The following is a 14,828-nucleotide window of genomic DNA, read 5'->3' on the forward strand; positions in this document are numbered from 1 at the left end:
TGAGCCAGAAGGCATGCACCAGCTGCTGCAGGGGGCGAGGAACTGTAATCGCACTTCTATCGCTGCCTCTCTCCCCATACGTGGGATGCACCGAGGCAAAGCCAAGGGCAGGCCGCCTGTCATGTGCCCGTCAACACCAGGAAGAGCTAAGGCAGGGCCACCCACCATGGCTCTTTTTTTTTTTTGGGGCACTTCCAGCTGCCTCATCCTTGGAAAAATAAAGGTATTGTAGCCTTTAATTCCATCTTACTCTTACCATGCTTTAACAATGGGGAAGCGGAAGGCACCAAACAGTCCTAGGGATGCCACCACTCAACCAAAATTTCCCAAACCCTCAAATCATGCACATGTGAATTGTGTAGAAAAATTAAATCAACAAACTAATTGAAGAAGTAGAAGCCATTAGTGCTCGAAAAAGTGAGAGAAATGTTAAAGGGGGAAAGGTTCAAGAAATCTTTAAGAAGAAAACAAGGGCTCCTAAAGATTCCATCACTGTCATATGCCACACTGTTAAGGAGCAACCAGCTATGCAGCCCGTACAAATGTGCCCTACCCTCTGACCATAATAGAAACTCAAGTTCATATAAATATGGAATGCTCAAATAGGTATGAACCTCTGCAAGAAGACGACCCCCACAAGCCCTCAGTCACAAAGTGCTAACTTGTCGCCTTCTAATGCTCCCATTGTCTGCAGCCCTCCAGCTCTTGAATAAGTAGTTTGTATAACTAGTGTTTTAAGGGATGATGTTCTCAATCTGAAACAAATGTTACTGGGGGTGTGAGCATTCTTAAATTATCAGCAGAGATTTCTAATCCTTTATATTGGCTGCACCATGTAGAGCCACATTTTCCTGTTCCACCTAGTCCAAGTTAGTAATAGTTACACAGGCAACACTTGAGAGCAGCCCTTGATGCATCAAAAGGGTTTCACCACTCCACCTATGAAGATAGGGAAGCTCGGTTTATGGACTATAGTGGACTTTCTTCACTTCCTCACAATATTTTTCTAAACCAGCTCCTATAATGTTGGAAAGAGCACTTGCATCAATTTATCATTCACATCCAACAAGGTCATCTGGTGCACCTCATAGAAACTCAACATGCAGTTATCCGGCCCCTCATGGAGAACCCTCTACTCGTAGAGTTCAGAGAAACTCTTTGGCTTTAGCAGGTCATTCATTATTCATGATAAAAGTTCTTAACAAGTTACTTACCTTCAGTATCACCTTATCTGGTAGAGATATTATAGTTGCAGGTTCCTTACCTTTAAGTTCTCTCAAGGTGTCGTACTGTCATGAAAATCTTCTGGATCCAGTCTATCTGCACACTGTTGCGTGGTGTCAATCAGCTCTGCGTCAGTCATCGTCCGCAGCAGATATGATGTTGCAGATCCTCCACAGGTGCCCCCCCAGCGCACTGATGTAAGTTTCTATTCAGGACTTTCCACACCACCAGCACAGAGCCATAAAGAAACTGACTACTGGTGCGTCAAAACTAAGGCCCTGAAAAGGGAGTCACTGTCCCTAGAAATAAGTTCACAAAGTGGGGAGGATGGGTGGCTCGATAACGAATCTGCCAATCTTTGTTGCCAAACGTGCAGGGAAGAAGCCCCTCTGCTCCAAATGAGATGATGGCTGCTTCTTTAAGTGCTGGTCTGGTAGCCTTCCCAAGTTTTTGGAGGCTCATCAGCTGCATGACGAGTACTCTTTGGCACACATGTCGAGGACAGATGGCAGGCCGGCAGGGCAGGTGCCAAGTCAGTTGCAGCTCCTCCATTCTTGCGACCCTTCTGTGTCCTCCTCCTTTGGTCCAACAAATCTGAGTTCCTGCCACTCTTTTAAGGAAGATCAATTCTTCTGGGCAACCCATCTGTCACTAATTTACAACAGCATAATTTCCTCCAATTCTATCCCGCTTTCATGGAAAGGCTCAATTATCACCCCAATTTTTAAAGTGGGTTCAGCTAATGATATAGTGAATTATCGGCTAATAGCACTTTTGGACATGGAATTTGGAAGTTCTTTGCAGGCTGCTTATTTGAAGAACTAGAACTAGAAGAACTAGAAGCCTTGGTATCGTATAAAGATCTAACCCAGATTAATCAAACAGGCTTTTCCAAAGGGGTAGACCCAACAGTCAACCTTATGGCGGCATCGTTAGTGTTTGATCAAAGCAGGAGTGCCAACCTACCTCTTTCTCTATCGTTTATCGACTACAAGGCCACATTCAACCGGGTAGACAGAAACTATGGACCAGACTCGCAAAGTGGAACATCCTGAACCATCTGCTAAAAGCAATAATTCTCTTCCATACAAACACTTGGGTGAGAATGAAACTAGGGGATGGAACACATCTTTCTAGAGAAATACCAACTTCTCAGGGTTTGCAACTGGAGTATGTGCTAGCTCCTCTTCTTTTCAATCTTTTCTTTGCCGATTTACCAACTAGCTTCGAGCAAGTCAACTCTCATCCCCTAAAACTGGAGAAAACCGCCTTGCCATGCCTGACGTACGCCGAAGACTTGATTCTTCTCAGTCGTACCAGAATTGGGTTACAGAGGCTTCTGAATTTCACAGCTGAGTACTCCAATGAGAATGAGAATGCACTAATTATTAACTTGAAAAAAAAATCTAAAAACTATGTCCTTCAGGGCAACTCCGCGACACTAGCACCACTGGTGTCTGGGCTATAGCAGAATTGAATATTTGTAGGAATACAAATACTTGGGAATTCTCCTAGATAATAATGGATCTTTAAAGCCTCACATAGAAGTATTAAGGCAGAAATCAATTTCCCTCACATCCGCATTCCAGCGCATCAAAATCCCCACAAAAACGACTTACTTACCTCTGCTAAAAGTGATCCAGGCTAAACTAGTTCCCACTATAGCATATGGCTGTGAAGCCCTGAGAGGAAGAAACTGGGCTTTTCTGGAATAACAGTCACCAAACTTTTTAAATCTATATTCTATCTACTGAGTCATTCATCACCCGCACAGCTGCGCCTTGAGTTAGGCCTGGTGAGACATTCATTAGTGAGAAATGGAGCATACGCCAAGCTGTGTTATAAATTCAAAGCGGCAAGTCCTGTCATATTAAGCGGTCTCCTCTGGCTGGAAGTCAACGGGCAGCCCAACTTTTTAGCCAGACTCTACCTACAGTCATCGTTGGAATCACTATGCCTAGCTGACCAATGGGATCATTTGAGTTCCTATCACCAAGCCAAGCTGCTAATTAATAAAAGTGTTGAGGTTTACTCACTGCTGGCGGACTAAGACATTTGCTAGGAGAAAGCATGCTTGGCTTACCTTGTCGTTGTACACCAAACTTGCCCCGCAGCCATATTTGGGAACAGCCATCAAACCACGAGTCAATGCAGCCTTCATGAAGTACCGAATTAGATGTTTGCCAGCATACATACATCTTCCTCCATGGAAACAAAGAGACGTGACAGGACTATGCTGGGTTTGCAGACTAGCTCCAGAGACGCTGGTCCACCAGATATGTATTTGCAAAGGTAGCATGGACGACCGGAGAACTATCCTTCGGCCAATCTAGGTTCAGTGAGGTCTGCGTAGGTGCAGACCTGCTTTTATGTCCGGTTTTAACAGGGAGGACATACAACTCAGCTGCAGGTTGGTGAAATACACGCTTGAAGGTAAGCCCCTAAATCTTTAAGGTACAGACTAATTTCCAAGTAGGCTCCTGCCACCGGATTTAGTGCTGTTAACTGAACTGCTCCCAAAGGAACTTAAACAAGTAAATTATCTTAATTACAACATTGCACATTCGAGTTAAAGCACTGATCCTTCACCTTCATTTCTGCACTGAATTGCACATTATGTTTTTTGACGTATTTGACTAATTGTGTGCCAGACTAATTTATATTGTAAATTTCTACATTTTAACATTGTTTTTACGGTTACACGTGCAACGGTTTTAAATAATCGTGCATTTTGTTTCTGAAATAAATAAAAAGAAATACTTGCTCTGAGTATTTTGTCAGTCCAGTGTCAAGCTTTGATATGCACGTATTGCTTGCACACTACACTGTTCACTTTGGGCTGTGCATCGGACAGGCTGTAAATGGGCAGAAATACCTATCTGTATTACAATTAGCCGTGCTGTACTAGTGTACAAGAATGAGCAGTCTTCCACATTGCAACTTGGCATGTCTGGTCTCAGGCGAGGCTGAAACTGCTCTTGAAGAGGGAGCTTTAGGTCAGTTGGTTAGCGGTTTTCCAGCCCATGTTTGGCAAAACTGAATGGAGGATGCAATCCATCCGGCTATTTTGCTTTAGTGACTCCTTTACCCTGACAAGCTTGTCCATAAAAGACTCACTGGTGTGTCCTACCGAAAGATTTGATACGCTGGAGGTAAAATTTCAAACATTGTTTGATATCCAGTGTGTGGACAGTTTGTTCAGCTACAGTCGATGTATTTGGAAAGAAAGCCCTCAATATAACTGGTTCCTTTAAGTGAAACGATTAAGGCACTTTGGGAACATATCTTTGGTCCGTTCTGAGAAGGACAAAATCAATCGAGAAAGTTAAAAACAGCTCCTTGGTGATAAATGCCTGTATGTCACAGACTCTCCTGCTGGAAGTAAGTGCAAGGAGAGTTGCCACCTTCCATGTGAGAAACTTCACATCTGCTCTGTGTTGGGCTCAAATGGCCCTTTCATCAATTGAGAAAGGATAATGTTTAGGTGCCACTGAGGAGGAGGTGGTTGCACCAGAGGAAAAGTGTGAAACAGTCCTTTGATAAAATGCTTTATGAGCCTGGATGAACCTAGCGAAGGTGCATTTATCAAACATCTACATGAGGCTATTGCTGCCAGGTGAACTTTAACTGAGGCATGCGCCAGTCCGGCCTTCGATAGAGTAAGGAGGTACGATATAATTTGCTCTGGTACAGCAGCCAACCGGTGCACACTGTTTTGACGGCACCAAATACAAACTCTTCGCCACTTGAGCCTGTAAGTCTTGTTTGTGCTCTCTGCCCGTGCTCTGGAAAGAATTACTCTGCATTCTTGATCAATGTTCAAGTACTGGGACTCAAAGAAATCAGGAGTCATGCGTGCAATTAGAGAAAGGCTGGTTCCGGACGGAGTATCTGCCTTTGGCTCTTCTTTAGTAGGTTCTGCTTGCTTGCTGGGAAGCTGGGAAGTATGGGATTGGCCACCGACAGGAGAATGAGTTCGGTGCAACAATACTGACTGAGCCAACAGGGGGCTATGAGTAGGAGCGTGCAACCCTCTGCTTTCATCTTCTTGAGAAGTCTGGGGATTCATGGGAAGGGGGGAAGCGTAAGCAAAGATCCCAGACCATTGCATTGAAAGAGCATTCCCCCACAACCCCAGGAGTAGGAATCGACTGGCATAAAAGCGGCATTTGGCATTCTCATTGGTGGCAAACAGTTCGCCCCCAGCACCGGAAAATCTGGTCTACTTCCTTCTGATTGAGTTCCCATTCATGACAACTGTCTTCTGATCTGCTGAGCCAGCCTGCAAGCACTGGTAGGTGTTCCACTCTCGGAGAGATTTTGTGAAGAGATATTTTGTGAAGAGTGAGCCATTCCCAGAAAACTTGGGCTTCTCTGGAGAGGGAGAGAGATCCTTTTCCTCCCTGTTTGTTGACATAATACATGCTTATTGTGTTGTAAATTCGAGGGAGGAACGCTTTCAGAAAAATCGCTTTCAGCTCCAAAAGATTTATGTGCATCTTTTTTTGAGGATTGGACCATTTACCTTGAATGCACATCTCTTGCAAATGACCTCCCCAGCCTTTCAGAGAAGAGTCCATTGTGCTGATGAAATCTGGCATTTGAGTCGCAAAGTTAAACCCTGAGAGGGATAGGACTGGTTTCAGACCACCACTTGGGTTTGTATCATCCTTGGTGTGATCCTGATGAAATCTTCGAAGACTGTGACTGTGTCCACTGAAGCTGCAGTTCCTCTTCTAATGGGCTCATCTTTAGTCTTGCTAGATAAACCAGGTTGATTGGAGAGGAAATCATTCCCAAAAGTGACTTGAATGTCCTTACAGAAACAAACTTTTTTTTTTAGATTGCGAGTGCCAGGTTGGAAAGTGTGTTGTCTTGCTATTGAGAGATATGCCTGTTTCTGTCCATGTCGAGTTTTACACCAGGAAAGACCATCTTGCATGTTTGAATAATGAAAGATTTCTAGTGATTTACAGTCAGACCTAGACTGTGAAGTAAGGCTAGGGAGTCGCTGGTGGCATTGGAGGTCTGCTGGGAAGTTGGAGCCTTTATCAGCCAGTTGTTTAAGTACGGGAACATTTGAAAACCCTTGTTGCGGACAATTGCAGCTACAGGTGGGAGACACTTCGTGAAAATTCAAGGTACGTCAAAATTTGCTCTAGTAATGAATTAGGAGGATGGATTTAGTTTTAGACACCAAGAGCAAATACACTTCCATTTTAATCTACAAACTTTGTTGGTCGATTCAGCTCACACCCAAGATAATATATCCCTGCAATCCTGAGGGATGCCTAAATCCTTGAATTTGTTAAATTCAGGAGCCATGCATGCAGCTCCTGCATTCTCTTTTCTTCTTTTTTCTCCTGCGTTCTCTCTTCATTTTCATTAGAAGCCTGGAGATGAGAGTGTATGGGGGGGGGGGGGAGAGGTAAACCATAAGCAAAGATACCTGACCATCTTATCGACAACGCATTCCATCATGACCCTCCCTGAGGTTTCGAAGTGGCAAGGAACTGCCATTTTTGGGTCTCTTGAGAGGTGAAGAGATCCAAATTCAGTGTGCCCCACCTTTGGAATATGAAGTTGAGAATTGGCTGATTGAGTTCCCACTCGTGGCGGGTGTGGCTGGTTATGCTCAGGGTGTTTACTACATTGTTCCTTATACCCGTAAGATGTTTTGCCTTGGAGATACAGTGTGGTAGGGCCCATTTCCATATTCTTTCATCTTCTAGAGATAAAACGTTAGACCTCGTACCTGCCTGCTTGTTGAGGTAATGCATGCAGGTGGTGTAGTTTGCTCACATGAGAACAGGCTTGTATCCTCAAAAGGAATGGCTGTAGTGCCAGAGAAATGGCCCTTAACTCTTGGAATTTGATGTGCATTTTGGAAAGAGAAACAATCCATCTGCCCCATATTTGGAGATATTCAAGTTGGGCTTCCCAAACTTCTAGTGAGGTATCTGTGGTGAGAATGAAATCTGGAAGTGGAGAGAGGAGTGTTAGCCCTGCAGAGAGATTGCTGGAGGTCTGTCACCTAAGTAGTGCCTTTTTCATGGCCAGAGTGCTCCGAATTAGGTCATCGAATGATCCAGTTACTGGGAGCCATTGTTTGTCCAGGTGTTCTTGGAAGAGTCTCATTCTGAGACGCGTGTGAGGCAGCAAGAGAATAGCTGAGGACATCATGCCAAGAAATGATTTGAGGAGGCGGACAGAAATTAACTCTTTTCTGGACAGATCATGAGCCAGCGATGTCATGCTTCTTTGCCTCTCTGTGGACAAGAAAGCCTTGTCTTGTAGGATGTAGTTGCCCCGAGAAAAGTTATTCTCTGAGAGGGTGACAAAACAGAGTTTTGGTAATCGACTGAGTGGAGAGTGTGAAAAATTCCAGGCAGGTTGACATGGCTGCCAAAGAGATGGCACTTTTACAAGACAGTCGTCGAGATGCAGAAAGAGCTGCAGACCTATTAGCCTTAAATGAGCTGCTACTGTGGCAAGAGATTTGGTGAACACTCAGGGAGCTGAGCAGAGACTGAAGGGTAGAACTTTGAACTGATAGTGAGCACCTGCTACAGTAAGGCAGAGAAACTTTTAATGTTTGGGATGGATAGGGAGGTGAAAGTATGCATCCTGCAAATCAAGACGGGCCATAAAATCTGCGTGGTCGAGTAGCCGCAATATATCCTGAAGAGTGAGCAAACAGAAGGCCTTTTTCCTGCAGTTTTCTGAGGCTGAGAATGAGACGTCATTCTCCTGACTTTTTATTCATGAGAGAGAATAGAAACCCATTCCCTTTTGAGAGGGTGGAACTTTTTCTATGGCACCTTTATGTTGTACTGTAGGAAGCTGACCTGGTGTGTGGTGGACACCTATGGTGTTTGCACCTTATTCCAGGTCCACGTAATCCCTATTAGTGAATTTAGAAAGAGTTTAGGAAGCCAGGACTCTCTAGTTGTAGATGTGATGAGCAGCCAAGACTAGGAGGGGTGTAAAGCACTTGCAATACCACAGCAGTCACACACTAACTTATCTCACATGAAAGGAACCACACAGTGTTACAAAAATAAAGGTACTTTATTACAGTAGCACTAAACTAGGTCACTTATAGGCAGTCCCCCAACTGGAGGTAAGTACACACTATATATACACAATAAATTTTAGGAATTAGCATTGGCAAATAAGCACTGTCAAGAAATAACAGAAAATAGTTCTGTTGGGGTGCCAAACCATATACTAAAATAGTGGAATGTGAAGTGAAGTCCCCCACCCAAGGATGTGGAAAAGCTAGAAGGGAGCCAGGGGAACTCAGGACCCCCCAAAGGGAACCACCTAGATGACCCCCACCAACTAGGAGAGCAGAGGTAAGTTACCTTGTCTTCCCAGAGACTAACAAGGGGACTTGGAAAAGGAAGATTGCAAGACCAGGACCAGTCCGGTGGAACTCAACAGTGGATTCTGGACGAAGAGGACCTGGAAAAGAAGAGAACAGAGTACAGTCCACACAGGAGTGTCCAGGTGGGGCAGGAGCAACTACCCACCCTTCTGTGTAGGAAGATCCAGGTCAACGATGGAAGATAAAGATCAGCTGTGGAGCCCATGAGCTGAAGAGTGGTCCTTGGAGTCGTGCAGAAGATGTTTCACAACGGTCGCCATGTCGCCGATGGTTAGTGGTTAGGAGGCCCACCAACAAGCCTCGGCAAACACAAATCTAGGCAGAAGAGGATTTGCAGAGAAGAGGATCAGCAAGGTCCAGGGGACTCAACGGGCTGAACCTCAGCAGTTGTGAGAGCCAGCAGAAGCAGTTGCAGACTCCACAGGCAACACACTGGCAGCAGGCACGGTAAGTTGGTGTGAGGCCTAACCAGCACACGTGGAGAGGAGTCCCACGTCGCTGGAGCAGCAGAAGAGAGACTGTCCTTGCAAGGATGAACTGCTGGAGGCCAGGGGTACTTGAAGCCTGAAGATACCTGAGAGCAGGAGTCATCAAGCCCTGGCTGCTGCAAGAGTTGCGGTGCACAGGGGCACTGTCCTGAAAGAAAAGACAAGGGATCACCATCTCCCAGGTTGGGCAGAGAGGACCACCACCTGTGTTGGGGGATCCATGCAGATCCTGTGGAGAGCAGATCCAAGAAGCCACACCTCATTGCTTAGGAGCCTGCGGATGCAGGGGTGTGACGCTTTCACTCCAAGGGAGATTCCTTCTTGCTTCTTTGGTGCAGCTGTAGTCTTGACAACACCAGAGGATGCACAGCAATTATAATGATGCAAATGTTGGAAAAAGCCAAGGAAACAATGTTGCAAGGCCAGGTCGTCTAAAGAGTTGCAGGCCTGTTTGGTTCCTGTAAAGTCCAGGTGAAGAAGAGGTTGATGCAGAGGAGTCCTAGTGGAGTCTTGCATGCCAAATCTGGGGACCCACCCGCAAGGGATTCCCTAAATAGCTCTAACAGGGAGCTTGGTCACTCTGCAGGGTGACCACCTACCAGAGGTGGTCACTAACATCAGTCACCTGTCCTGACCAACCAGATTCTCCAAGGGGCCTCTGCACATCTTGTTTCAAAGATGGCAGACTCAAGTGGTCACCTGGAGAAGCTCTGGGGACCACACCTGGGGAGGCGATGGACAGGGGAGTGATCACTGCCCCCTTCCCTTTTTTTATTTTTTTTATTTATTTATGCAAAATTTACAATACAACACCAGTAACCGCCCTGTGAGCTGTACAGCAAACAAAGGAAATACAGGGAGTGCAGAATTATTAGGCAAGTTGTATTTTTGAGGATTAATTTTATTATTGAACAACAACCATGTTCTCAATGAACCCAAAAAACTCATTAATATCAAAGCTGAATATTTTTGGAAGTAGTTTTTAGTTTGTTTTTAGTTTTAGCTATGTTAGGGGGATATCTGTGTGTGCAGGTGACTATTACTGTGCATAATTATTAGGCAACTCAACAAAAAAATATATATACCCATTTCAATTATTTATTATTACCAGTGAAAGCAATATAACATCTCAACATTCACAAATATACATTTCTGACATTCAAAAACAAAACAAAAAAAAATCAGTGACCAATATAGCCACCTTTCTTTGCAAGGACACTCAAAAGCCTGCCATCCATGGATTCTGTCAGTGTTTTGATCTGTTCACCATCAACATTGCGTGCAGCAGCAACCACATCCTCCCAGACACTGTTCAGAGAGGTGTACTGTTTTCCCTCCTTGTAAATCTCACATTTGATGATGGACCACAGGTTCTCAATGGGGTTCAGATCAGGTGAACAAGGAGGCCATGTCATTAGATTTCCTTCTTTTATACCCTTTCTTGCCAGCCACGCTGTGGAGTACTTGGACGCGTGTGATGGAGCATTGTCCTGCATGAAAATCATGTTTTTCTTGAAGGATGCAGACTTCTGCCTGTACCACTGCTTGAAGAAGGTGTCTTCCAGGAACTGGCAGTAGGACTGGGAGTTGAGCTTGACTCCATCCTCAACCCGAAAAGGCCCCACAAGCTCATCTTTGATGATACCAGCCCAAACCAGTACTCCACCTCCACCTTGCTGGCGTCTGAGTCGGACTGGAGCTCTCTGCCCTTTACCAATCCAGCCACGGGCCCATCCATCTGGCCCATCAAGACTCACTCTCATTTCATCAGTCCATAAAACCTTAGAAAAATCAGTCTTGGGATATTTCTTGGCCCAGTCTTGACGTTTCAGCTTGTGTGTCTTGTTCAGTGGTGGTCGTCTTTCAGCCTTTCTTACATTGGCCATGTCTCTGAGTATTGCACACCTTGTGCTTTTGGGCACTCCAGTGATGTTGCAGCTCTGAAATATGGCCAAACTGGTGGCAAGTGGCATTGTGGCAGCTGCACGCTTGACTTTTCTCAGTTCATGGGCAGTTATTTTGCACCTTGGTTTTTCCACACGCTTCTTGCGACCCTGTTGACTATTTTGAATGAAACGCTTGATTGTTTGATGATCACGCTTCAGAAGCCTTGCAATTTTAAGAGTGCTGCATCCCTCTGCAAGATATCTCACTATTTTTGACTTTTCTGAGCCTGTCAAGTCCTTCTTTTGACCCATTTTGCCAAAGGAAAGGAAGTTGCCTAATAGTTATGCACACCTGATATAGGGTGTTGATGTCATTAGACCACACCCCTTCTCATTACAGAGATGCACATCACCTAATATGCTTAATTGGTAGTAGGCTTTCGAGCCTATACAGCTTGGAGTAAGACAACATGCATAAAGAGGATCATGTGGTCAAAATACTCATTTGCCTAATAATTCTGCACTCCCTGTACAGTAGTGTACCATAATATCGCAAGGAACCGCCAGAGGCAAAGTACAATGATCAAGAATCTCAGCAAATCTAGCTCAACAGAGACCAGCAGCCTCCCAGCCATCCAGAAACACAGCCGCAAGGAGCACACCACTAGGATGAACCACGTGAGCATTCACTAGGGCACAAACATAACCAACACAAACCAACCAACAAAGTAGAGACGGCAGAGCATGCACAAACAGCAGGGTCCACCATCAGGCGGTTCATACATTACGCGCAGGATATCCCAACCAATCCAAGCAATGTCAGAATGTGACATGACATAGAAAGCATCAGCCCTCACCATTCAATCATGAGAGTCCAAAAAAGCGCGTAAAGGTGCCCAAATATCTATAGGACGAGAATTTGCGGGGGCCAGTTCCCAAAAGATTGACAACTGTTCCTAACAGAACGCAGCATCACACAGCCAGTCAACTCTACGCGGCGCCCTGCCTCGCCCCCAACACATCGCCACCCTTCTCTTTGCCAGTAGAAGCAGCATGCCCACTAGATGCCTCCATGCTGATGGCACCCCGTCCAGCAGCCCAAGCAGCACCAGCACAGGAGAGAAAGGCAGAACCAAGCCCGTCATTCCGGCAATGTCATGCATCACAACTTCCAAGAAGGCATGCACCTCAGCACAGTTCCACGCTAGATGCAGAAAATCAGCGTCCGGAGCATGACAGCATGCATCAGCCCGCAGACCCATAGCACATAAGCTACGAGGAGTGTAATATAACTGGTGCAGGAATTTAAAGTGGATGAGCCGCAGCCTGTAATTGGGCGACAGCATTCGCATATGCGCACAACAGCTCCTCCACATTTCCTCGGTAAGCACCTCCTCCACATCCAGCTCCCATTTAGCCTTAGCAGCCACAACCACTGCCCTCCGCTGCTCCTGCATGCACCCATACAATCGAGTAATAAGCCTTCAAGGAGACTGCGCCCGCCACATCAATTCGAGTGCTCGAAAAGTCTCAGGCATGGCCGGGAGACCAGGATATCACGCACAAAGCATTGCGTAAACCTGCAATAAATATAATCTGTGCAGCGGATTGTCAGCACCAGCCTGCAGCGCCTCCTCCAGTGAGAGCAAACACTCATTCACCAACCAGTCCCCCCGTAATGACAGCTCAGATGCCTCAAGAAACTCTCGCAGGCGAACGTCGCGAGACATCTGCTCATCCGCCACGTCCAACACCGGCATTGCAGGGGCAAAAGGCAAACCTGTCCCAGATCTACGCACCAAAGCAGCCCAGGCCCTGGAAGTACACGCCACAGAATCCATCCCTCTCGCACGAGTCCGAGACATACCTCCGAGGACTCTCAGCAGTCGATCCGGCCAGACCAAATCACTCTCAGGCGCAATGTGAGGCAGATACCTTATAGGATGAATCCAAAAATATGCGAAGTGGGCCTGCGCGCAATAATAATAAAGCTCCAGATCCGGGGCAGCAAGACCCCCCCCCCCCCCATTTCGAACGCAGCGTCAGCTTCTCCCAAGCAATCCTAGGCTGCGCGCCCGCCCACACCAGTCCCACCAAAGCAGATCTAAGCCTCTTAAGGAAATTCACAGTGAGCACCAGCGGAAGTTTAACAAAGAGATACAGAAACTTTTGCAAAACAACCATTTTAGCAATGCGCCCACTGAGCGAAAGCGGCAGTGTGCGCCACACCTCCAGTCTATCTTCCAGCCAGGCCATCATCCTAACGTATTTGGCAAGCCACAAAGTCTCGACATCGCAGCTTAGCCACACTCCCAAATAACGGACTGGGCCCTCCGCCCATTCAACTGGATACCGCGACGAGCAGCGCGTAGTACCACTAGTAAGGGGAAGCATCACTGACTTAGACCAATTCATCGTGATGCCCGAGAAGCCACCAAATCGAACGACCTCAGTCAGCAGGACATCCATACTCACACCCGGCTCTCGCACGTACAGCGCAAAATCATCTGCATACAGCGAGATTAAAATCGGTCGCTGCCGAAACTGCAGAACCCTATGATTATGATGCTGCCGCAGATAAGCTGCCACCGGTCCCATGGCGATAGCAAATAGGAGCGGGGATAAAGGGCATCCCTGACGAGTCCCCCGGGCCACAGGGAAGGGCTTCGAAATACAAACATTCAGCCTCAACCGCGCAACCGAATCCGAATACAGCAAGCGAATCAATTTAATAAATCAGGCACTCATGCCCACCCTGCCCAAGAGCGCGAACAAATATTGCCAGGCCAAAGAATCAAACAACTTAGTTGCATCCAAAAACACAGCAGCAGCCTCATCGTCTGCCAAAAGGCCACCCAGCACCGCGAAAAAGGTACGCAGATTACGCATCGAAGCCAAACTGTTCCAGAAGCACTAAGCGCAACATCAGGGGCTGCAAACGCAACGCCAACAGCTTGGCAAGAATTTTATTGTCCATGTTGACCATGGACAGTGGATGGTACGAATCACAACTGTATGGGTCCTTGCCCGCTTTAAGGATCGTAACAATCAGCGCCTCCCTCAAGGATGCAGGAAGAGATCCCGCCTCCAAAGCCTCAGCATAGACGTCCAACAGATAAGGAGCCCGAAACGACTGCCGAAGGTCCCCCCCAGGGCAACACTCACCGCACATCCCGCTCCCGCTGGGCGCCTAGGCCTCCCCGCCAGCCACCACCAAAGCAGCAGTGCGCAGCAGCCACCCGCGACTCTCCGATGCGGGCCAGGCACACCCGTCCAGGCCACGCGGCGCCACCACCAGGCCACGTACCCGGGCGGGGGAGGGGTGGTGCGGCCCGAAGCGACCGCCGAAGGTCCCCCCCCCCCCCCACAGCACCCACCACGCACCCCGCTCCCGCGGGGGCACCAAGGTCTCTTTCAGCCGCCTGTGTGAGCGCGCGGTAGCCCTTGTGCCGGACAGGTTCACCCCCGGCCCAGCTCGCTCCGCGTCATCCCACCACGGGCACACCAGCAGCCGAAATCCGGCAGCAGGTGGAGACACCGCAGCAATCTGGAGGGCTCCCGGTGCAGGGTTCCCCCCCCCCCCCAACACTGCCACGTCAGGATAAATTTACGTTTAAACCTGTAAGTCCGGCAGAGCCTCACAAAGTGACGGCCATCTTGCCGGCAGGCTTGCTCCGCCCCGCCCCCTTCCCTTTATGTGCTTTCGCAAATGGTGCAAACCGGATTATGTAAGGAGGGCACAAAATGTGCCTTTGAAAGCAAGTCGGTGGCATGAGGAAGCTACCCCTCCCCAGCCTTGTAACACCTATTTCCAAGGGAGAGGGTGTTGCATCCCCCCCC

At 47.3% G+C, this 14,828-nt stretch overlaps 1 protein-coding gene across 7 annotated transcripts in view; it reads right to left on the reverse strand.

The window, feature by feature from the left end:
* PCM1 (pericentriolar material 1) overlaps nucleotides 1-14,828 on the reverse strand; it is a 713,620-nt gene that overhangs the window by 612,320 nt on the left and 86,472 nt on the right. The window lies entirely within an intron of this gene.

The sequence above is a fragment of the Pleurodeles waltl genome, chromosome 1_2, assembly GCF_031143425.1.
Source record: "Pleurodeles waltl isolate 20211129_DDA chromosome 1_2, aPleWal1.hap1.20221129, whole genome shotgun sequence".
Lineage (NCBI taxonomy): Eukaryota > Metazoa > Chordata > Amphibia > Caudata > Salamandridae > Pleurodeles > Pleurodeles waltl.